Below are 24,836 nucleotides of genomic sequence, written 5' to 3' on the forward strand. Positions count from 1 at the left end.
TAAAAATACAGGAAACAAATGGGGACCACCACGGGTACATAGAATGAATTGAAAAGCTCGATTAGGGGTACTTACCGGTTGAAGGCCGAAGAACAATGAAGAACGAACGATGAATGTCGAAGAACAGTTGAAAATCTTCACGTAATTACCCACGGAAACGTTACGGAAGCGCCTCGGCTTGGATTTTCTTCACGGAAACAATTTTCCTCAGCAATTTCAAGTGAATACGAAGTGCCAAGAAGGTTGAACCCCTTTCCTCTTCACTCTTCCCCTATTTATAGCAAAATACGGGAGGAGCTTGCCACCCAGCTCGCCCAGGCGAGCCAGATCGCTTCCTCCAGAAGCAACCGCCTTCTGGACGAAGAATCTGGAAGGCCCAAGTGGGCCTGGTTTCTATTTGCACCCTCTTTTTTACTAAATACAACCCCTTTACTTTTTTTGGTGATTCTTTTTCCGTAACGTTACGAAACTTTACGAATTTCGTAACGATACTTATTTTCTATCCGTAAGGTTACGGAACCTTACGAATCATGTATTTACTCTTTTTTTAGCTTTCGAAGAAGTTACAGAAACTCACGGATTGCGTAACAACGCTTCCTTTTTATTTCCGGCACATCTCGGGACTTCACATATTGTGCAATGAAGGGTGCCAAATACTTTGAAGCGGTCAATTAAAGGTTGCATGCCACCAAGCAATAGTTCCCAGACGAAATTAGGGTATGACAGTTGCCCCTCTTTACTTACCTTTTATCGGAGATAAGAGGAAAGAAAAGATAAAACACTGATTTCGTCCGTCTTCACCCTTTCCGTGATTAGTCTATGACGACTCCCATCTCTCCTTCTTCTTTTTTCTGCGAAGGAACCGATCAGGAAAATAACAAAAACCACATTTCCCAGTCACCGGAGGCTCCACACCTGATGGTGGAGGACGCATGAATGACAATCAATTCATGGGGCTCTGAATAAGATGTGGAGAATGGAGGATAGGTGAATAGCGCTAGGCAATCAATTCGCGGGGCTCCAGACTCGTTGGTGGAGGATGCATGAATGACAATCAATTCATGGGGCTCCGAATAAAAGTGGAGAATGGAGGATAGGCGAACAACGCTAGGCAATCAATTCGCGAGGTTCCAGACTCGTTGGTGGAGGATGCATGAATGACAATCAATTCATGGGGCTCCGAATAAAAGTGGAGAATGGAGGATATGCAAACAGCGCTAGGCAATCAATTCGCAGGGCTCCAGACTCGTTGGTGGAGGATGTATGAATGACAATCAATTCATAGGGCTCTGAATAAAAGTGGAGAATGGAGGATAGGCGAACAGCGCTAGGCAATCAATTCGCGGGGTTCCAGACTCGTTGGTGGAGGATGCATGAATGACAATCAATTTATGGGGCTCCAAATAAAAGTGGAGAATGGAGGATAGGTGAACAGCGCTAGGCAATCAATTCGCGGGGCTCCAGACTCGTTGGTGGAGGATGCATGAATGACAATCAATTCATGGGGTTCCCAATAAAAGTGGAGAATGGAGGATAGGCGAACAACGCTAGGCAATCAATTCACGGGGCTCCAGACTCGTTGGTGGAGGATGCATGAATGACAATCAATTCATGGGGCTCCGAATAAAAGTGGAGAATGGAGGATAGGCGAACAGCGCTAGGCAATCAATTCGCGGGGCTCCAGACTCGTTGGTGGAGGATGCATGAATGACAATCAATTCATGGGGTTCCGAATAAAAGTGGAGAATGGAGGATAGGCGAACACCGCTAGGCAATCAATTCACGGGGCTCCAGACTCGTTGGTGGAGGTTGCATGAATGACAATCAATTCATGGGGCTCCAAATAAAAGTGGAGAATGGAGGATAGGCGAACAGCGCTAGGCAATCAATTCGTGGATCTCCAGACTCGTTGGTGGAGGATGCATGAATGACAATCAATTCATGGGGCTCCGAATAAGATTTGTTGGCAGGACCGAATGGTCCACCGGGTTTTTCTACCTACAAAGGGAAAACATGCTTTTTGCAAAGAAAAATAAATCATTCGCGAGAGCACCATATCTTAAAGAAACAATATACCGATGCCAAAGGTAATTTTCCTTGTAACCGAAATTGAAGGGCAAGATGTCAACATTTAGCTTTAAAATGAACATTCAGGGGAAACATCGGGTCAAACTGAAACTGGGAATAAATCACTCATAGTGTATAAAAACTCACACAGGCAAGTGTTTTACCCTAATCCCAAACCATAACTGCACCATGACTTTATTTTGCACACGATTTCCTATCAAACCAAAAGATCACACGCACGATTACGGATCAATAGGATTTTCTCGAGGGTAGTTTTTTTGGAAAGGAAGCTGGGTGTTTCAGTCTTTTCCTCTTTGTTTATGTGAGGCGGGATACCGCCAGTCGAGAACGACTTTGAATGGCAATTCCAAAGCAAGAACCACTTAAAAATGGGTTTTCCTTTGCCGGCAGTCATTTACCCTGCCGAAAAATTTATCTGGTTAGAAGATTGATCGGGAATCCTTCTTTTCCTTTCTTTTCATTTTTTTCTTTTCTTTCTTCATTTTCTTTCTTTTCATTTCTCCTTCTCCATTCCCTTATTTGGGAAATCGGGTTTTAGCATTCTATTTGCTCTCCCTTGAGGAGATTCCGCTGTCCTTTGCTTCGGGGGAAAGGATGAGGATTCTTTTTATAGGCCAAGGTTCAAAATAGTCTAAGGTTGTGTCTCAATGGGGTCTTTTATCGTGGGAGCCCGATCTTGATATCTGGGGCAAAACAAATTCGTGTGTCAAGGTGTCGGTCTCGAGCCGAACTTCCATATCATTTCCACGAGGCACGCATAACAATGATGATTTGGAAACAACGTGCAAAATTAGTCATGGCCACAGCTAGGGGGGCACTCAAGCATCCAGTTTATGGCATTGTGATACTACGGTTGGGGATTTGCACAAACAGACCCAACATTTCCAAATTATGTTCTTTCATCGGTTCAATGAAACCATCCATTCTTATCTCGGCCATTTAGGAAAATAAACTCTTAGCGTCAGTCCCTTGTTTCCAAAAGATATGTTTGCTCTCTACGAATGATTTATGCTTCCTACGACCATAACATGTCGACCTTCGAGGTCTTCCTTTCTTTTTCTTTTTGTTTTATGTCCACCTTCAGAGGACTACACGTCCTTGCCATCAGAGGGCTGCACGCCCTCACCTTCAGAGGACTACATGTCCTCACCTTCAGAGGACTACACGTCCTCGCCATCAGAGGGCTACACGCCCTTACCTTTAGAGGACTACACGTCCTGCCATCAGAGGACTACACATCCTCTCCTTTAGAGGACTACACATCCTCACCATCAGAGGACTACACGTCCTCACCATCAGAGGGCAACACGCCCTCATATTTAGAGGACTACATGTCCTCGCCATCAGAGGACTACAAATCCTCACCATTAGAGGACTACACGTCCTCGGCATAAGAGGACTACACGTCTTTACCTTGAGAGGGCTACATGCCCTCGCCATCAGAGGACCACACGTCCTTGCCTTCAGAGGACTTCACGTCCTAGCCTTCGGAGGACTACACGTCCTCACCTTCAAAAGACTTCACGTCCTCAGCTTCAAAGGACTACACATCCTCGCCTTTAGAGGGCTGCACGTCCTCGCCATTAGAGGAATAGACGCCCTCACCTTTAGAGGACTACAGGTCCTCGCCATCAGAGGACAACATGTCCTCACCTTTAGAGGACGACACATCATCGCCATCAGAGGGCTACACACCCTCACCTTTAGAGGACTACACGTCCTCGCCATCAGAGGACTACACGTCCTTGCCATCAGAGCGCTTCACGCCTTCACCTTTAGAGGACTACACGTCCTCGCCATCAGAGGACTACAAATCCTCACCTTTAGAGGGCTGCACGCCCTCACCTTCAAACAACTACACGTCCTCACCTTGAGAGGGCTACACTCCCTCGCCATTAGAGGACTACACATCTTCTCCTTTAGAGGACTTCACGTCCTCGCCTTCAGAGGACTCCACGTCCTCACCTTTAGAGGACTTCACGTCCTCACCTTCAGAGGACTACACATCATCGCCTTTAGAGGGCTGCATGTCCTCGCCATCAGAGGGCTAGACGCCTTCACCTTTAGAGGACTACACGCCCTCGCCATCAGAGGACTACACGTCCTCGCCATCAGAGGACTACACGTCCTCGCCATCGGAGGACTACACGTCCTCGCCTTCAGAGGACTTGATGTCCTCACCTTCAGAGGGCTACACGCCTTCTCCTTCGTAGGACTACACGTCCTCACCTTTAGAGGGCTATACGCCCTCACCTTCAGAGGACTACACGTCCTCACCTTCAGAGGACTGCACGTCCTCGCCATCAGAGGACTACACGTCCTCGCTTTCAGAGGACTTGACGTCCTCACCTTCAGAGGGCTACACGCCTTTGCCTTCGTAGGACTACACATCCTCACCTTTAGAGGGCTATACGCCCTCACCTTCAAAGGACTACACGTCCTCCCCATCAGAGGACTATACGTCCTCGCCTTTAGAGGGCTACACGCCCTCACCTTCAGAGGACTACACGTCCTCACATTCAAAGGGCTGCACACCCTCACCTTTAGAGGGCTGCACGCCCTCGCCTTCAGAGTGCTGCACGCCCTCACTTTTTGAGAGCTACACGCCCTCGCCTTTGTAGGGCTACACGCCCTCACCTTCAGAGGACTACTCGTCCTCACCATCGGAGGACTACACACCCTCGCCTTTAGTGGGCTACACGCCCTCGCCTTTAGAGGACTACACGTCCTCGCCATCAGAGGACTACACGTCCTCGCCTTCAGAGGATTTCACGTCCTCACCTTTAGAGGGCTACACACCTTCGTCTTCGTAGGACTACACGTCCTCACCTTTAGAGGGCCACACGCCCTCACCTTCAGAGGACTACACGTGCTCGCCTTCAGAGGACTACACGTCCTCGCCATCAGAGGGGTACACGCTTTCACCTTTAGAGGACTACGCGTCCTCGCCATCAGAGGACTACAAATTCTCACCTTTAGAGGACTACACGCCCTCGCCATCAGAGGACTGCACGTCCTCACCTTGAGAGGGCTACACGCCCTCACCTTCAGAGGACGACACGTCCTTGCCATCAGTGGGCTGCACGCCCTCACCTTCAGAGGACTACATGTCCTCACCTATAGAGCTACACGCCCTCGCTTTTAAAGGGCTACACATCCTCGACTTTAGAGGGCTACACACCCCCTCGTCTTTAAAGGGCTACGCGTCCTCACTTTCAGTGGGCTCCACATCCGCACCTTAAAAGAATTTAAGGTCTTCTGCCCTTAATGCTTAACCGAGACTAGCGCTCCTAGTTAAGGGGCCAGTAGTTTCCTTTTATCAGTTCCTGGGCCACCCCCTGATCCTAGAGGAGGGCGAACTGTGCGAGCACAACTAGAGGAGGAGGCTATCACGCAGCTACTATGCATACCGGGGCAAGATTTCACCTGTGCCTCTGCAAAGAGACGAGTGTGGATCATGCACACCAACATGACCACTGTTACACAGATATGGATGACGTTGCTACTTAGAAACATTCTGCCGAGCGACCACAATGCCGATCTCCCCCTGCGGAAGTATCAGTTGGTCTGTGCCATCATGGCATAGGGATCGCGCCCACAAGACACCTAGTGGACCCGGAGGAGTCCAACAGGGCCCTGGGGTTTCCAGCTTTGGTTACGGGCCTTTGTCAGTCCTACAGGGTGCCCGTTCCTCCCCAGCAAGGTCATGCCATCGTGACGTAGGTAAGTATGCACTTCTCTCAACTGATTTCTGATGTCATCTATTGTTTGTAGGGATCGCGCCCGTAATACACCCAGTGGACCCGGAGAAGTCCAAAAGGGCCCTGGGGTTTCCAGCTCTGGTTATGGGCCTCTGTCAGTTCTAGGAGTACCTGTCGCCCCCAGCAAGGTCATTAGGCCTGCTATTAACCGGACTTTCATCGAGAAGTACTACGCCCCCAGGCAGGTGCAGGGCGAGGCATCACAGTAATGGGCTCTAGAGCCCTTCAGCTCATCCACAAAAAGGTTAGAGCGTTGCCTACAACACATTGCCAACCAATAGGCGACCAAGTCCAAAGCCAAAGGTAAGCAAAGTATTAGGTCCGTGACCGACAAGTTATCTCACGTCCAGCTCAAGACGTTAAAGAAGCACTACTAGGAGGCAACCTAGTAACTTTTAAATCTCTGCTTGTTATTCGATCACCTTTGTTTCTCAAGTCGTAGTAGGACACACCAAGTTGCTCATGATCCTAGGAACTTAAATAAAAAAAGCACAAGCTCGGAAGGTAGCCATACCTCACAAAATATATGTATGTGGTTTGGGTAGCAAAAATACCTTAGATATGCATGTATGTAATTTAGGTAGCGAACAAATACCTCACAAAATATATATATGTATGTTTAGGTAGCAAGATACCTTGGATATGCATTTATATAGCAAAAATACCTCACAAAATGTATATATGTATGTTTAGGTAGCAAGATACCTTGGATATGCATGTATATAGCAAAAATACCTCACAAAAATGTACATATGTTTAGGTAGCAAAATACCTCATGAAAAAAAACACAAAAACAAGAACAAAAAATATATCTTCTAGCTAAAAAGCCAACATGCTTTTGAAGAGAAATAACTTTCAGCTTTTCTTTGAAAAAGATTCACTGATCATAACCAGTTTTTGAAAAAATGTGTATACATCTGAAGGGTGAATGCTGTGAAAATTTTCCCAAACACCCAAAATAGACTCGGATGAATGCATGAATTGATAAAAGAACATGTTTTGGAAACACTGGGTTGACTTAAATAGGAAAAATGAATCCTGAGCCCTAGTGTCACATGACCATAAAACTTGATGCTTGAGTGTCCATATGGGTGCATGCATGACCAATTTTGCATAAAATTTCCTAATCATCATTGTTGCATGTGTGTCATGGAAATAATGTGGGACATCCCCTTTATCCCTGAACCGCTGGCCAAACCAACACTCTGACATATATCATGTCCAGCCGTTCTACAAGCCTTGAGCCAAAATCCCAACTCACCATAAACCTTGACCCATGGTGGGAATGCCCATCCTCGACTTCAGAAGAAAACAAAACAGAAAAAGAAAGTTCCCGATCAAAGATCGGAAGAAAGCAAAAGAAGGAGATTCCCAATCAAAAATCGGGAAAAAGAAAAAGGAGAAAATTCCCAAACAAAGAGTGGGAGAAAGCAAAAAAAAAAAGAAAATTCTCGATCAAAGATCGGAAGAAAACAGATGAAATATGCAGAAAGGTCTTTGGACCAGACAATATCTGAACTATACAGAATTGTAACCAAGTAAACAAGAAAAGAAAGGAGACCACGACCTAAAGTGGTCCTCTCCCTTTGATTGCCAACAAAAATCCTGTGCGTTGGTGACTTGTTCACCTCACACCAAACAAAAACAGAAAAGGAAAAGGCCAAGAACACTCAAAGCCAAATTTCCCACAAAAACAAACCATTCCCAAGAAAAAGTGCTATTGATCCACGATCATGCATGTAATCCTTGATTTGATAGGAAATGATTTGCAAAACCAAGTCATGACATATCTATGGTTCGGAATTTGGATGAAACACTTACTCGTGTGAGATTGATACACTTTGAGTGATTTTTTCTATTTTTGTTGGACCCAGTGTTTCCTCTAAATGGTCGTTTAGAAACGAAATGCTAACATCCAAAATCTCATTTATGGTTATGAGAAAATTTCATTAGCATACTCTCCTTCCCCAATAGACGCATTGTTCTTCATCAAAAAATCATATGTTGCTTTAATCAGTTGGAAATTTTGTTTCTTTACTAAAACATGTTCCCATTTTAGTGAAAAAACACCGAGACTATTTTAGTCTCACAGTTATCAAGAACTACGTAGGTCTGAGTTCCTCATCACAAATTGAGGATACGTAGGAGCAAGAGCCTCGCTTTTGTCGGCCGCCCCACAATTTCTGTAACACTGACCCTGAAGTCAGGTGACGTGCGGAGATACACAAGCAATTTCTCCACACCATCAACCTCTGTCAAGCACTAACCCGTGAAGTTAGGGGGCAGTCAAAAATACCCAAGTGGTTATCCGTATAAACATTCTTTTTCTATCTCTAAGACTCAACGCATGATACCATGCAGAGACTAACGTCGTCTTCTGCACCCTTTGTCAATCGCGGCCAACAAGCCTGTTGACACGCGGAGATTTACGTCGTCTTCCACGCAGGCTACCTCTATCAAGCACTAACCCGTGAAGTTAGGGGGCAGGCAGAAATACCCAAGTGGTTATCCATATAAACGTTCTTTTGCTATCTCTAAGACTTAACGCATGATAACATGCAGAGACTAACGTCGTCTTCTGCACCCTTTATCAATCGCGGCTAGCAAGCCCATTGACATGCAGAGATTTACGTCGTCTTCCGTGCAGACTACCTCTGTCAAGCACTAACCTGTGAAGTTAGGGGGTAGGCGGAAATACCCAAGTGGTTATCCGTATAAATGTGCTTTTGCTATCTCTAAGACTCAACGCATGATAGCATGCAGAGACTAACGTCGTCTTCTACACCCTTTGTCAATCGCGGCCCGCAAGCCCGTTGACACGTGGAGATTTACATCGTCTTCCGCGTAGACTACCTCTGTCAAGCACTAACCCGTGAAGTTAGGGGGCAGGAAAAAATACCTAAGTGGTTATCCGTATAAACATTCTTTTGCTATCTCTAAGACTCAACGCATGATAGCATGCAGAGACTAACGTCGTCTTCTGCACCCTTTGTCAATCGTGGCCAGCAAGCCCGTTGACACGTGGAGATTTACATCGTCTTCCGCGTAGACTACCTCTGTCAGGCACTAACCCGTGAAGTTAGGGGGTAGGCGAAAATACCCAAGTGGTTATCTGTATAAACATTCTTTTGCTATCTCTAAGACTCAACGCATGATAACATGCAAAGACTAACATTGTCTCCTGCACCTTTTGTTGTCCTGACCCGTGAAGTCAGGTGACATGCAGGGTTACCTTATGGTTACCCACACCTTTCGTCAACCAGGGGGCAAACGAGCCCGTTGACGCATAGAGACTAACATTGTCTCCTGCACCTTTTGTTGTCCTGACCCGTGAAGTCAGGTGACATGCAGGGTTACCTTATGATTACCCACACCTTTCGTCAACCAGGGGGCAAACGAGCCCGTTGACGCGAAGAGACTGACATCATCTTCTGCACCTTTTGTCATCCAGGGACAGCGAGTCAGGTGGTAGGCGGAGATACCTTATGGTCATCCGCGCCTTTCGTCAACCGAGGGGAATGAATTCGACGGTATTAGGATGATGTCGGTCATTCGGTGCTGATCATTTTCAAAATTTTTGCAGGTTTTTACTCTCGTCATCAGGAAACATTCAAGCCCAACGACGCACGGGATTCTTCTCTGCTGGGCAGAGACAATCGGGTGCAATGGCGAAGGGAAGTGTCGTGGTTGTACAACTTTGTCGTTTTCAAGAGACTGAAGTTTGTTGACGCTTTTGATGCCTTTTCTTTTTTTTTTGAATGACAGGTTCCGCTGGCGGGGATATTGACCGGCCGAATGATGTTCCGCTCGAACGAAATTAGTGTCTTATCTTTACTTTGCTTTAATCTCCAATAAAAGATAAGTAAAGAGGGGCAACTGTCATACCCTAATTTCGTTTGGGGACCATTGTTTGATAGCCTGCAACTTTTGCTTGACCGGTTTGAGGTACTTAACACCCATTGTTACGTAATCCGTGAAGTTCCGCGACATGCCGGACGTTGAAAGGGAGCATTGTCGCGCAATCCGTAAAGTTTCGCAACATTCCAGAGGTCAAAAAAGGGATTGTTGTGAAATCCATAAGGTTTTGCGAAATTACGAAAAGAAAATAAGTGTCGCTACGTAATCCGTAAAGTTCTGTAACGTTACGAAAAAAGAATCAGCAAAAAAAGCAAAAGGGGGGTGTATTTAGTAAAATGGGAGTGCAAATAGAAATTATCAAATCTGGCCCTTCTAGAGGATTCTGGGCATTTCCTTGCTTAAGGTGGAAGCAACCTAGCTCGCCTGGGTGAGCTGAGCTCGCCTGTGCGGCAACCACCTTCCCCGTTTTGTTAAAATTTGGCTTCCGGGACTTTCGTAACGCTTCCGGAAAATTCCCATAACCCTAAATAAGCATATTTCACTTAATATGAGTGAAAAGCAAGAGAAGAAAAAGAAGAAAGTCAAGTCCTATATGCTTCCATAACTTTTCCTTAAATTACGAAAGAAGGGGATGGACTTATCAAAATTGGGGGGTGTAAATAGCAATTTTCAAAATTTTGAAATTGGGCCTTTCAGAACAGTTTCGAAGCCAGAAGCAACCCAGCTTGTCTGGGCGAGCTGGGCAGCAACCTCCTCCCTCCTTTTCCTATAAATAGGCGAAGGGAGGCTATTCTAAGGATCCCTAACCCCCATGGCTATGCATTTCAGCTGTGAAAAAAAATTGTTTCGGTGAAGAAAATCCCAGCCGAGGTGCTTCCGTAATGCTTTCGAGATGTTTCCGTGAGCTAATCCGTGAAGGTTTTCCGTCGTTCTTCACCGTTCTTTATCGGTTCTTCGTTTGTTCTTCGTTCTTCAACGGGTAAGTTTTCGAATCTGAGACTTTCAATTCATTTCTTGTTTTTTTTTGCAATCATCTTTATTTCGCTCACTTTCGGTTTCTTTTCTTCCATTTTTAACGAGCTTTAACCGTCGTTTAAGCCGTTATCTCGCTTAATAAATGATAAAATGAATTTCAACAGATCATTTGTGTTGTAATCTCGTTTAATCACTGTTAAAACAAAATCTAACCAATCGTTCATGTTGTAACCTCGGTTAAACCAAAAAGGGAAAAGTAATAATAAAATAATCAAAATATCTTGAAAAATAATAATAAAATAATCAAAATGTCTTGAAAAAATAATAATAAAATAATCAAAATATCTTTGAATAAAATAATCAAAAAAATCAATCGGACGTTTTTCTTTGGAAGTTTCCTTGAATGAATTGATTAATAACCAAAGTGATACTAAGGCTAAAATCAACTCACAAATCAAGCTTTGTCCGCAAAAATCACTAAAAACCGTTTTAAGGTCCAACGCCTTAAACAGTTCTCTTTGCTTTTATCGATTAACATGGACTGTTCAAAAGCATAAAATCAACACATAACTTTACTGCTTTTGCAAGAACTACGTAGGTCTGATTTCCTCATCGCAATCGAGGATACGTAGGAGCAAAAGCCCCGCTTTTGTCGACCACCCCAAGAGATCGTTAATAGTCCAACGCCTTAATGTTTCTCTCCTTTCAAAACCAAGAGATCGTTAATGGTCCAACGCCTTAACGTTTCTCTCCTTTCCAAAAATCAAAAGATCGTTTAAATGGTCCAACGCCTTAAACGACTTTTGTTTGGTCAAAATATATCTTGCGAAAAAAGATAAAAACAACTTAACCAACGTTCAGTTCTCAAAGAACTATGTAGGTCTGATTTCCTCATCACAATTGAGGAATACGTAGGAGCAAGGGAAACACCCTTGTCGACCACAAAAAGATAAAAAGTACAAAAGGCATAAAAGACATAAAAAACGTAAGAGGGAAAATAAAACAAATTGAAGTCATATTTGCACACTTAATTAAAGGCTTCCCTCCCTTGTGACGGACGCGTGGGGTGCTAATACCTTTCCCGTGCGTAAATACAACTCCCGAACCTTTCATACTCAAAGTTCGTAGACCACACCTTTTCCGGTTTTTTCGACGTTTTCCTCGAATAAACGTTGGTGGCGACTCCACGCATTTTCCTCCCATGGAAGACGCACCCGCGAGCCCCCGCGTCGCCCTCCCACCGAAGGGTAGGTTGCGACATTTGCTAATGGACATGATGCAAAAAACTTGACATGGCATGCAGACAATAGAAAAAGTGATGGATTGCTCCAACATCCAGTTGATAGTCCGCAATGGAAGGCAATTGATCGTTTGTATCCTGATTTTAGGTATGAGCCAAGTAATCTAAGGCTTGGTCTTACTCCAAATGGAATGAATCCATTTGGTAACTTACGCACTAATCACAGTGCATGGCCTATTTTGCTAATGATTTATAACCTCCCTCCTTGGTTGTGCATCAAGCAAAAGTACATAATGCTTTGTATGATGATAACGAGTCCAAGGCAGCCAGGGAATGATATTGACATCTATCTGACACCGTTTATTGAGGACTTGACAAAATTGTGGGAAGACGGGGTTGATGTGTGGGATGGGAATCTGCAGCAGACCTTTAGATTGCGTGCAATGGTTTTTTGTACCATTAATGACTATCCAACATATGGCAATTTAAGTGGTTATAGTGTCAAAGGCCATCACTCATGTCCTATAAGTGAGAAAAATATGAGCTTCTTCCAACTAAAACATAGAAAGAAGACAATATACACAAGGCACCGAAGATTTCTCAAACATTATCATCCACATCGGCGATTGAAGAAAGCTTTTAATGGATCTCAGGAAAATGAAAGTGTGCCAAAACCCTTAGATGGCAAAGAAGTTTATGATCAGGTGAAGGACATCATAACTATCTTTGGGAAGACACACAAAAAAACAGCATCTGAGACAAACATATGGAAGAAAAGGTCAATATTTTTTTATCTTCCATACTGGTTTGATCTTGATGTTAGACATTGTATAGACGTGATGCACATGGAGAAAAATGTATGTGATAGTTTAATTGACACCCTTCTTAACATTAAAGGCAAGATAAAGGATGGTTTGAAGTATCGTCAAGACTTGGTTGAGATGGGTATACGAGAATAGTTGCATCTAATCTCGAAAGGTCCACGAACGTATCTACCCCAGGCATGTCACACAATGTCAACAAACGAAAAGAGGAGTTTTTGTCATTGTCTGCGTAATGACTCAGCAAGAGGTCTCACAAGTGCATCTATATATATATATATATTAAACAACACAATAGAGATCATTCCATACATAGATTACAGTGCATTATACAACAATCCGATTCGAGCATCCATGTCGTACTTTGGAGTGATTGAATAAGTCTAGGAGCTTGACTACAGTGAATTTAGAGTGCTTGTTTTTAAGTGTAAGTGGGTCAATGCCAATACCTGTGTCTGTCAAGATGAATTGGGATTTACTTTAGTAGAGCTAAATAAGGTGGCTTACATGGGCGAACCTTTCATTATGGCTGAACAAGCCAGACAGGTGTTTTACGTCCAAGATCCATGCGATTCAAGATTTTCAGTGATTCTACAAGGAAGACCAAGTGGTTTCAATCACCTCCATGATGATTCAACGCATGAAATTTATGAGAAACCAGCTTTTTCCATAAGAATGCCTTCTATAAATGAGTCACACTATATTGATGATGTACACGCAAATCATAATGATCATGATGAAGGAATATGGGAGAACATTGTGACGTAACAACATCCTATGAAAGTAATGTAAATCTTATTGTGTTATTTGTTTTGTAATTTATTAATGCTCATATTTCCATTTACCTAAGTATATGCTATTTGTAAGTCCTTATGATTACTAAATTTGTTTTATTTTCACAAGGTCATGGGAACACTACCACCGTCCCCTCTACAGTCAGATGTTCAGTTAGAGACTATGTCTAGGAATACTAGACAATCCACACAGCTAAGAAGGCTGACTTTAAGGACCTTGGATTAGCCCATACCAATTGTAAACGTCGATGCTGCAATTGGGCGAGGATCGGGCCCTCGTAAAGAGAAGTTCCACAACTATCTAGGGGTCATAGCTAGAGAAAAAAATTCCAATTGTTCATAACAATTGGAAAGATGTACCGGACTAGCTAAAGGACCTAGTATGGGATGACATTTTGGTTAGTGACGTTAACATTGAGGTGTATTTTTTTTTATCTGGTAAAACTTGAAAGCTTTGAAATTATGCAACTATTACAAAACAATCTATTATAGAGGCCAAATTTGATATCCCAAAAGCACCAAATGCAAAGAAAAAGCTCATGTCAATTGTGGCCACTAGATGGAGGCAATTTAAATCTTCCCTCACCACTAAATTTGTCTATGCTAACTTGAAGGGAAACATCAACATGATCCTTCGGTTAAATATGGTTTAGATCCACAAACTAGGGAGGAATTTGCTGCAAGCCGCAAAACCCCTAACTGGCAAGTTACATGTTCATGTGTTTGATTTTGACTATGTATATCCTACATGATAGGGAATTAGGAGAAAGATGCAGGAAATTAAAAAATACAATGACTGTCCCCATTTACTGTCTCGTGGAGGATATGATTTGCTTGAAAAGAAGCTATTAGATGAGAAAATTAAGAAAAGAGAACATGACACAATGATGACTGAGAATACACTACAGATTGACGATGCCCCATCTCACATTGAAAGACATGTTAAGTAGAAGTTGATGCAATCCTACCCCCCAAAGAAATCTCAAGGACCGCAGGTCACTTGGGGACTGGATGTAGGCACGGGTTGTTGCCGAACCAGTATAAAAACTCTTGTGTGTTTGTCTCTTTCTTCCCTACTCTTTTAATTTCCGTTGTGCACTTTAATTCCTGCTTTTACTTTTGGTTAAGTTTCTTTTCTATTCTTCATTTACTTAACAACATAGTAAAAGCCTTAGAAGAGTAAATTTTTAATTAGTAAAGGTTTAGGAATAATTAATTCAACCCCCCTTCTTAATTATTCTGAGGCCACTTGATCCAACATAGGGTACCCTAGAAATGTAGGATTTTTTAGCCCTTGTATTTTACGGCACCTAGACTAGTTTTTGTATGAGGGGTAGTTTTGTAATTTCACGTGCATTAAATGAATATTTGATGTGTGTGTTGGGAAATAAATTTAATTGAATTGCGAGAAGCCCAATCAAATTAAACTTTAGAGGGGGAGGTGAGCATTTGCTTGCTACACCCCATTGCCACATCATATAGTCACACTTTGTACATGTCCTTCTTGCTTTACATGTCTCATGACACCTAAGCACACTTAGTGGAGAATCTTGGACTTGTTCTTGGATTAGTGGGATAAACCATAGCTAAAATTCACTAATCATAATTAGTGAAATTTTGGCTCCAAAATTTGGCTCCACAAATTCAATTTCAAATTCAAGTGAAATTTGGCCACTAAGCCGGAATTCACTTATGCACGCTAAGCGAGCCAAAGTTGCACTAAGCGCGCAAGCACCAACAAGACCACCTATTTAAGCCTAAAATCAGAAATGGAAGGGGAGTTTGGGCAATTCTCGAAGCTTTTGCATGATTAGAGATTTCTAGAGAGAGAAAGGTCCAAGTTCCAGAGAGTTTTGAGAGCTTTTGCTATACAAAGACTGGAAGAGAAATGAAAGCGAAGAAGAAGCCATCCTAAGAGCATGAGATGAGTCTGTGAGTGATTGTGAGGTTCTAGAAGTGGAGGAGACATCCCCACTACTTGTATTTCTTCAATCCTTTATTTTTCTCTTCTCTTTGTTGTAAAGGAAGCTTCCCAGATATGGAGAGCTAAATCCCTTGTTGGTTCTTCCTTGTCAGGTACTTGATGTAAATACTTGTATATCTATTTAATGATGTTTTATGTGTTCTCTGTGCTATCAGTATGTCATTTCAGTGTGCTTTGGCCTTGATCATGTAGATGCATGCTTTGTTAGGATAATTCAACAGTGGAAACTGGTTTCATTCTTAAAACTTGATAGGACAGGGCTAGTTTATCGTATTGTCACGAAGGATCGGGGTACAGTAACCTAGTTGTTTGTATGTTTGTCTTAATACGGCTCTGGTCGAGTTTAGTCCAACAAGAGGAATCAGAGGACGATGCTTGATCAGGATTAGGCTAGATTATCACGAGGAATCGGGGTTTAGCATTTCAGGAGACACCATAGAACACATGAGCATTGTTAAGTAGAATATCCTTAGAACATCAGGCACCTAATAAGAAGACCAACACGTTGTCTACTCATCTTTATACATCATTACTCACGTGATTTTCCTTTTGAATAGTTAGTTTACATACCTGTTCATAGTCCATACATATCTTTTCATACTAGACACCTATCCACTGAATATAGCTTTACCAAGTAACACAAGTTCCCCGAGAGTTTGATACTCGATTCTTACCGTTTTATACTACTTGCGCGATCCGATGCACTTGCCGGGTTTGATCAAGTTTTTGGTGCCATTGCTGGGGAACTTCTTTCTATTTGGAAAGTTAGTTCAGTCCTAGGTGTCTATTCTTTATTCTTTGATTAACTGTGAATATTTGCTTTCAATTCATATTTGTTTTCTTCTTGAACTGGATAACCGTTGTTTCTGTTAGTGTTTTGTATGTATAAAATCTCCTATAGGTAGCCCAACTATTCTGAAGAAATATAATCCTCTACCGCTTTATCATTAAAATTGTTATCTCTATTCCATTAAGAAGTTGTGATTTTGTTGGAAGAGAGCATTATCAAGACAATTGTTATTTTTATTCTATAAATAAATCTGACTGGAGACAGGAGTCAGCCATGTATAATCATCATGAGAAAGGAAGAGCTCCTGATCTTGAAAGTGTATTGGCAAACTTCATGACATATCAAGCTAGCTCTAAAGGTAATTGTTATTCAATGCAACAGCAGGGGACTCAGTTTGGAAAGGACTATTCTTTTGAAAATTATCAATGGGAATCAGAATGGCAACCCTGTTATTAGAATGAAGCAGAAGGATCGTCTAATCTGGATGACTTGTTAATGCAATTCAAGGGTACAATAGATTCAATGCAACAAGCATTTAAAAGAGCTAAGACTCAGATCGGTAAGTTGGTGGATGACATGACTAAGGTTATGACCAGAAGAGAAGAAGAGTATGCAGAGATTAAAGCACATCAAGAAAGTATTCTTCAAGTTAACACAATCCATCATTAATTGATCACCAAAGAAGAAACAGATGAAGTCTCCAGTATTCCAGAATATTCCTGCATGGCAACTACTAGCTATGTTGTAGGCAAAGATAAAGGTCGATTGGAACTTAGTGTAGAGGATTAGAAAATCTCCTTTAACCTCTTTGAAGCAATAAAACACCCAGATATGAGTGATGCTTGTTTTGAAGAAGAAGAGGAGGAGCAGGAGATAACATTATCGGCTTCAACCATGGTACTACAGTCCCCTTTGGAAAAAGAACTTGATCATGTGATAGACTACCTAGCTTGTGATGAAGGGCTTGATGATCCAAAAGATAACTTTGTTGGTCATGTGGTTTTTGAAGAATTAGAAAAAAAATAGACCAACAGAAAAGCCCAAAGCAAAATTGAAGACCCTTTCAGCGCATTTAAAGTATGTATTCTTGGAGGATAATGAGACTAAACCTATTATAATTAGCAGCTCCCTACAGAAGGAAGAAGAGGATCAACTGGTGCAGATTCTAAAAATTCGTAAAGCAGCTATTGGTTGGCACATCTCTGATTTAAAAGGAATCAGTCTATCATATTGTATGCACAACATCAATTTGGAAGCTGATTACAAGACCATGAGACAACCTTAGAGAAGATTGAATCCTATAATGAAAGAAGAAGTAAGAAAAGAAGTGCTCAAGTTGCTAGAGGCAAGGCTCATCTATCCAATTTCGAATAGTTCATGGGTTAGTCCTGTTCAAGTTGTCCCGAAAAAGGGAGGTATGACAATTGTCATACCCTAATTTCGTTCGGGGACTATTGTTTGATGGCATGCAACCTTTGGTTGACCGCTTCGAGGTACTTGGCACCCTTTGTTGCACAATACGTGAAGTTCCGAGACATGCCGGAAATCAAAAGGAAGCATTGTTACGCAATTCGTGAAATTCCGTAACATGCCAGAAATCAAAAGGAAGTATTGTTACGCAATCCGTGAGTTTCCGTAACATTCTGAAAGCTAAAAAAGGAGTAATTACATGACCCGTAAGGGTTCCGTAACCTTACGGAAAGAAAACAAGTATCGTTACGAAATTCGTAAAGTTTCGTAACGTTACGGAAAAAGAATCACCAAAAAAGTAAAGGGGGTGTATTTAGTAAAAAAGGGGTACAAATAGCAACCAGGCCCACTTGGGCCTTCCAGGATGTTCCTCCTCCCCAATTTACTTCTGGAGTAAGCAACCTGGCTCGCCTGGGCGAGCTGGGTGGCAAGCTCCTCCCCAATTTTCCTATAAATAGGGGGAGTAGTGAAGGAGAAAGGGGTTCAGCCCTTCTGATACTTCGTAATCAGTTAAAATTAGTGAGGAAAATTGTTTCCCTGAAGAAAATCCAAGCCGAGGCGCTTCCATAACGTTTCCGTGGGTAATTTCGTGAAGATTTTCAACCGTTCTTCGTCGTTCGTCGTTCGTTCTTCGTCGTTCTTCAGTCTTCAACCGGTAAGTTCCTGAAATCGAACTTTTCAATTCATTCTATGTACCCTTGGTGGTCCCCATTTGTTTCACGTACTTTTATTCTTGTTTCATTTACTTTTCAATTCGTTCGTTCTTGTTTCATTTACGGCATTTTCTCGCCTAATCAAAAAATAAAATAAATTTCCACCGATCATTTGATTTGTAATATCCGTTAAAATGAAATCCGACCGTTCGGTCATGCCGTAACCACATTGGAAACCAAAAAGAGGTAAAATAATAATATAATAATAAAAAAATATCTTTTAGTAAAATAAACCAAAAAAATCAATCGGACGTTTCTCTTTGGGATTTCTGTTTCTTAATTGAATTGACTAATAACTAAAGTGAAACTAAGGCTAAAATCAACTCGCAAAGTCAAGCTTGTCCGCAAAAAATCACTAAAAAGGATTTTAAGGTTCGATACCTCAGTTTTTATCACCAAGTAAAAATGGATCATTTTGAGGTCCAACGCCTTAAATGACCACCTTCCAAGTAAAAAGAATCACTTGATTCACCCCTTTTGAAAGAACTACGTAGGTCTGATTTCCTCTTCGATGGAGGGTACGTAGGAGCAAGAGCCCCGCTTTTGTCGACCTCAAAATAAAAAATAAATAAAAGTTTAGATACACAATTTCACACGATTCTAATTTAAGGTTGTTGTCCTTTGGGACAAACATGAGAGGTGCTAATACCTTCCTCAAACGTAAATACAACTCCCGAATCTGGAATATTCTTCATGACTGGTTTCCTTCGGTTTTTCCGATGTTTTCCTCAAATAAACGTTGGTGGCGACTCCGTGCATTTTCCTCCTTTGGAAGACGCACCCGTGAGCCCCGCCTCGCATGCCCGCATAAGGGTAGGTTGCGACAACAGTGGTCAAGAATGATAGAGATGAGCTAATTCCTACAATAACAATCACCGAGTGGAGAATGTGTATTGATTACAAGAAGCTCAATGAAGCCACCAAGAAAGATCATTACCCGCTTCCCTTCATGGATCAAATGCTTGAGAGACTTGCAGGGCAATCATTCTAATATTTCTTGGATGGATACTCGGGCTACAATCAAATTTCAGTAGATCCTTAGGACCAATAAAAGATAGCGTTCACATGCCCCTTCAGTGTATTTGCTTATCGCCGCATGCCGTTCGGTTTATGTAATGCCCCATCTACTTTCCAGAGATGTATGATGGCAATTTTTGCTGACATGGTAAAGAAATGTATTGAAGTCTTTATGGACGATTTTTTGGTCTTTGGTGCATCTTTTGGAAATTGCCTAGCAAATTTAGAGACAGTGTTACAATGTTGTGAAGAATCTAATTTGGTGCTCAACTGGGAGAAATGTCACTTTATGGTTCAAGAAGGTATTGTGCTGGGACACAAGATTTCTAAAAGCGAAATTGAGGTGGATAAAGCAAAACTTGATGTTATTGATAAACTTCAACCTCTAGTTAATGTGAAAGGCATACAAAGTTTTTTGGGTCATGCTGGATTCTATCGGCGATTCATTAAAGAATTTTCCAAAATTGCTAAACCACTAAGTAATATGCTGAACAAGGATGTTGTGTTTGTGTTTAATGACAAATGTTTAGAAGCCTTTAACACCCTAAAAGCCAAGTTAGTCTCTACTCCTGTGATCACTGCACAAGACTGGGGACAAGAGTCTGAATTGATGTGTGATGCAAGTGATTATGCAGTAGGTGCTGTGTTGGGATAGCAGAAGGGAAGAATGTTTCATACCATCTATTATGCTAGCAAAGTTTTGAATGATGCTCAGATTAACTATGCCACCACTGAGAAATAATTGCTGGCAATCGTTTATGCACTTGAGAAATTTCGATCTTATCTAGTGGGATCAAAGATAGTAATTTACACTGACCATGCAACAATTAAATATGTGTTGCGTAAAGCTGATTCCAAGCCACGATTGATCAGATGCATATTGATGCTTCAAGAATTTGATTTAGTCATCAAGGACAAGAAAGGTTCTGAAAATGTGGTAGTAGACCACCTATCCAGATTAGTGAATGAAGAGGTCACTTTAAAGGAGGCTGAAATAAAAGATAAATTTCTTAGAAGATGTGTGACAAATGAGGAGGCCAAGGGCATATTGTGGCATTGTCACAATTCACCATGTGGAAGGCATTATGGCAGAGGCAAAACAACAGCTAAGGTTTTACAGTCAGAATTTTTCTGGCCAACACTCTTTAAAGATGCCCATCACCATGTCTTAAAGTGTGACCAATGTCAAAGAATGGGGGGAATTTACTGAAGGAATGAGATGCCTCTGCAAAACATTATGGAAGTTGAAGTTTTTGATTGCTGGGGTATTGATTTCATGGGTCCATTTCCTTCATCTGCAGGAAATGAATACATTTTGGTAGTTGTTGATTACGTGTCTAAATGGGTGGAAGTTAGGGCCACTTCAAGAAATGATGCTAAGACTGTGGTGAAGTTCATCAAGAAGAATATTTTTGCTCGATTTGGGGTACCTCGAATCTTAATCAGTGATGGTGGTTCGCATTTTTGTAATAATTAACTTCAAAAGGTGTTGAGTCAATATCATGTAAATCATAGAGTGGCATCCCCCTACCACCCTCAAACTAATGGGCAAGTTGAAGTATCCAACAGAGAATTAAAGAAAATACTAGAGAAAACAGTAGCGTCAACCAGAAAAGATTGGTCAGCCAAATTGGAAGATGCACTGTGGGCATACAGAATTGCATACAAAACTCCAATTGGTTTGTCTCCTTTTCAACTGGTGTATGGCAAATCATGTCATTTACCAGTTGAAATGGAACACAAGGCATATTGGACTTCGAAATTTTTGAACTTTGATGAGAAGGCATCCAGGGAGCACAGAAAGATCCAATTGTTGGAGCTAGAAGAAATGCGATTAATAACTTATGAATCTTCAAGACTTTACAAAGAAAAAGTCAAGACCTATCATGACAAAAAGCTATTGAAGAAAAACTTCAAACCGGGACAACAGGTACTACTCTTTAATTCAAGATTGAAATTATTTCCTGGTAAGCTGAAATCCAAATGGTCTGCACCCTTTGTTATCAAAAAAGTTCGATCTTACGGTGCAATAGAGCTACACGACCCACAATCTTAGAATCTTGATAGAACATGGGTAGTAAATGACCAGAGGTTGAAACTGTACCATGGTGAAGAATTTACACAGGCACACAGCACCGTACATTTGATCACCCATTGAGGTAAATGCGTCAAGCTAATGACGCTAAAGAAGCGCTTCCAGGGAGGCAACCCAGTTCTAATTTCTGCTATTTTGTTTTGTTTATGCATTGTATAAAGTGGAACTTGCTTCATAATCATTACATTGGGGTATATCAGCTTGTTTTTGAATGATAGATGTCATACCCTAATTTCGTCCGGGGATTATTACTTGATGACATGCAATAAATGAAGTCCCGAGACGTCTCAGAAATCCAAAAGGAAGCAGGCTTGCGTAATCCGTGAATCGAAAAAAGGTGTTTTTGCGCAATCCGTGAGTTTCTGTAACTTCTTTAAAAGCCAAAAAAGAGTAAATACATAATCCGTAAGGATTCGTAACCTTGAGGAAGGAAAATAAGTATCGTTACAAAATTCGTAAAGTTTCGTAACGTTACGGAAAAAGAATTACAAAAAAATAGAAAAGGGGGGTGCATTTAGTAAAAAGGGGGGTGTAAATAGCAACCAGGCCCACTTGGGCCCTCCAGAAGATTCCTCCAGAAGGCTGTTCCTTCTGGAGGAAGCAACCTTGCTCGCCTGGGCGAGCTGGGTGGCAAGCTTCTCCCCTATTTTGCTATAAATAGGGGAAGAAGTGAAGAAGAAAAGGGTTCAGCCCCTTAGGCACTTCTCTCTCTTTCGAATTTGCTGAGGAAAATTATTTCCGTGAAGAAAATCCGAGCTGAGGCGCTTCCGTAAAGTTTCCGTAACGTTTCCGTGAGTAATTACGCGAAGATTCTCGACCGTTCTTCAAAGATTCATCGTTCGTTCTTCGTTTTCTTCAATCTTCAACGGGTAAGTACCTCAAACCAAGCTTTTCAATTCACTCTATGTACCCGTGGTGGTCCACATTTTGTTTCATGTATTTTTATTCTTCCGACCGTTCGGTCGTGCCGTAACCACGTTGGAAATCAAAAAAGAGGTAAAATAATAATATAATAATCAAAAAATACCTTTTTGTAAAATAAAAGCAAAAGATCAATCGGACGTTTTCTCTTTGGGATTTCTCATTCTTAATTGAATTGACTAAATAACTAAAGTGAAATTAAGGCTAAAATCAACTCGCCTAGTCAAGCTCGGCCACAAAAATAGGATTTTGAAAGTTTATCATTTCAGTTTCTTATCAAGTAAAATGGATCATTTTTAAGGTCCAATGCCTTAAAATGATCACCTTTCAAGTAAAAAGAATCACTTGATTCACGCATAAGAAAGAACTACGTAGGTCTGATTTTCTCTCCAAAGGAGGGTACGTAGGAGCAAAAGCCCCGCTTTTGTTGACCTCAAAAAATAAAAAGAAATAAAATTTAAAGACAACACAATTCCACAAATTCTAAAAAATAGGCTGTTGTCCTTTGAGACAAACGTAAGAGGTGCTAATACCTTCCTCAAGCGTAAATACAACTCCCAAACTTAGAATTTTCATTTTGACCGGTTTCCTTCGGTTTTCCTGACGTTTTCCACAAATAAACGTTGGTGGCGACTCCGTGCATCTTTCCTCCGTTGGAAAGCGCACCCGTGAGCCTCGCCCTCGCTCGCCCGCGAAGGGCACGTTGCGACAGTTGGCGACTCCACTGGGGATATTTTTGTGAGTTAGGCCTATTTTAAGGAATTGTGGATTTGTGAAACTTCGTGTGTGCATTTTTTGAACTGTGTAAAATGTAAATAATTGTTGTCTATTTCACATTCTTTACACTGCATTCTAAGCACCCACGGGTTTGAGTAAAAAAGGGGCCCTACACCCGGGTTCATGGGAATTTAAGGAGTGGAGGTGAATCTATCATCATGCTAGGTCTCCGACTTGCTTGATAATAGTGAAACCTCGTCTAGAGCTTTCTCTCTTTATAATGTGTTGTCGCTGGTATTCCATACCGCCACAACATTATTATCTTGAGTGATGATACCTCTAGAAAACAGCCGTGTGAGTTATGATTTGTTGGGGAGTAGTTATTAGGGACCCCTAGATATTGTCCTAGGTTCCCAAATAGGGGCAAAGAGCAAACACGCTCCGTGCCATTCGTTCTCATGCATTTTTGGTAAATAGCACTAGTTTATATTTTGCTAGTGATGTTTGGTTTCTTTGGAGTAATACGTAACCTTTTTAATGCTACGTTGAGGCGCCATCATGCCCAAAACGTAGCACTAAAATTGGATCTCTGCGGTCTCGTATGTGTGAATTACCCTTTTGTGTTGTTTTCTTTCCGTTTCATGCATACGCATTGCATCATTCATGTCGGAGTCTTAATCCACCCTTTTTAGGTAAAATGATGGGGACAAATCAAAACGGCAAAAGGTTTTATCAAGTCAAGGTTAAAGGTCTAGATGTCACTAGCCTCAAGGAATTGGGACGATTGATGGGACCCCTCCAAATGCAAGCCTTCCGCAAAGTTTACGGGAAGATTCTAGATTTGACCGTAGCGGAGGTATTTACGGAAGCCGTCGTATCCCTCGCCCAATACTATGACCAGCCGTTGAGGTGTTTCACGTTTGGGGACTTCCAAATGGTACCAACTATTGAGGAGTTTGAAGAGATAATAGGATGCCCTCTCGGGGGGAAAAACCGTATCTTTTCTCCGGCTTTCTTCCTTCCTTGAGCAAGGTTGCGGCTGTGATTGGAGATTCAGCAAAAGAGTTGGATCGCACGAAGCAAACTCGAAACGGCGTAGTGGGCTTGCCTCGGAAATACTTGGAAGGAAAGGCAAGGGATATGGCGAGCCAAGAGAAGTGGGGCCCGTTTGCGGATGTTTTAGCTTTGCTGATTTTTGGGGTTGTCCTCTTTCCGAACGTTGACGGCTTGGTAGACTTAGCCGCCATTGATGATTTCCTCGCATATCACCATAGCAAGGAAAGCCTGGTGGTGGCTATCTTGGCATATTTGTTCGACACCTTTGACCAGAGGTGCGAGAAAAACAGTGCACGAATTGTCTGTTGTTTACTCGCTCTCTGTGTATGGTTGATTTCACACCTGTTCCGACAAGACACGAGACACCCGTGTCCGCTTCAAAGCTATCGCTCGTGCGCCGAAAAAGGAAGAGTCGTTTGGGACCAACATTTGGCTGGGATAGGGGGCAGCACGATCAATTGGTTTCCTCGTTGGAAGGAAGGCAAGGAAGGAGTTCTTTTCTCATGTGGGGACTATCCTAATGTTCCACTGATAGG

This window comes from Glycine max, chromosome 1 (genome assembly GCF_000004515.6).
Source record: "Glycine max cultivar Williams 82 chromosome 1, Glycine_max_v4.0, whole genome shotgun sequence".
Classification (NCBI taxonomy): domain Eukaryota; kingdom Viridiplantae; phylum Streptophyta; class Magnoliopsida; order Fabales; family Fabaceae; genus Glycine; species Glycine max.